Consider the following 1616-nt stretch of genomic DNA (forward strand, 5'->3'; position numbering starts at 1 on the left):
ACCACCTTGTTAGAACTCACAGGGGAACGTGCCTTTGACAATTCATCATTGATTACAGTCAAGGTCCTACAAAGTTAGTTATTAACTTGTAGAAAGTTGATAAGTTGCAAATGATTTTTCTCTGGTAGAGATGTAAGTAATTTCTGCTCTGTAGAAAATATAACCCCAAAGGTTAAAGCTTTGTTTTCCCATTGTGTACCTAATTTAGCTCACTGATGTGGGTATTCTTGTCTGAAGCTCTTTGATCACCTTCAATAATGAGTGAAATCAATCTTTGACTCATTGGATGTTTATATAACTATGTTTTTCATGACATCTTTAAATTTCAAACATTTTATAATAAGAATAAAGTTTCTACTGAATTTTTTAAGTGTATTTTTAAAGTGAAAATATTAATTGTATATATTTATAAGGTGGAATATGATGTTTCAGTCCATGTAACTTTGCATAATGATCAGAGTATGTAGCATATCCATCACCTCAAAACATTTATCATTTCTTTGTAGTGAGAACATTCAGAACCCTTTCTTCTAGTTACTTTGTAATTTTAGGTTATAGCCTATAATTATAATTACTACAGGACATGAAACTGTAAACCTCAGGGACAGCATATTTGTTTCCAGTCAAGAATCTGAATTTCGGAACCTAAACTAAAGAGCCAATACCTTATGTAAATGTCACATAAAGCGTGACGTTTCCTTTCGCTTGAAATGAATTGCAATTGAAATGTGTTAGAATTGTAATCCTGGGTGCACTTTATGAATATTGCCTTAATAGGACCCAGATCATCTGAAAATTAGAGATAGAAATATCTTCTAGAGGAAAGTTTCCTCTTGTATTTCTCAAGTGTCGAGGGACAATATTTATTTTCAATTCTTAAATAGGCAATACTTCTTTCTATAAAACAAATGAGAAGAACAGAGAAGGTTGGTCTTACAGATTGAGAAAGAATGAAAAAGCAGAAACAAAGAACAGAAAGTGTTGTAGTCATTTCAAAGTGATTTTCCTTGTAAGGTAGGAACAGGGAGACAGAAAAATAGAAAAATAACCAATTGGTTAACATCAGATTATTTTAGGTTATTTTTAATAAGGATTAAAGTAGAGGGAACTTCTCTGTTGCACCAATTTGCCTGTTGAGAGGCTTGGCTATGTCTTGTTCTCCAGATTTCTGAGAATGTCAGATAACACCTGGCTTCATCCTAGGCATGTACAGCTTGAGCATGGATGACTCCATTTTGATTTTTTATCTGGTCCATTAGGAAGAAGTGCAAGTGTTAAATCTAAACAGCAGCCTCCTATAATTTCTATTTGAATAAGCCTTCACGTCTTTTGGTTAATTTTTAATCAATTGCATTTTATTCTGACATGCTTTATAACGCTTATTTAAATTTTAGACATCAGAATTCATACGTCCTAAAGTGATACATATTTGTATTTATTCAGAAATTCCTGAAAAAATGTCATTGTACATTTAACCTTTAATTCAACTAAAGATACCAACAATATATGTGAAATAAATCTATTTTTGATCTATTATTCCAGGGAAACTTCCCCAGCCTATATAGGTATGTTAATTAGGAGAGGTGGAGATATATATATATATATATAGTCTCTTA

Source organism: Marmota marmota, unplaced genomic scaffold (genome assembly GCF_001458135.2).
Source record: "Marmota marmota marmota unplaced genomic scaffold, marMar, whole genome shotgun sequence".
NCBI classification, from domain to species: Eukaryota; Metazoa; Chordata; class Mammalia; order Rodentia; family Sciuridae; genus Marmota; species Marmota marmota.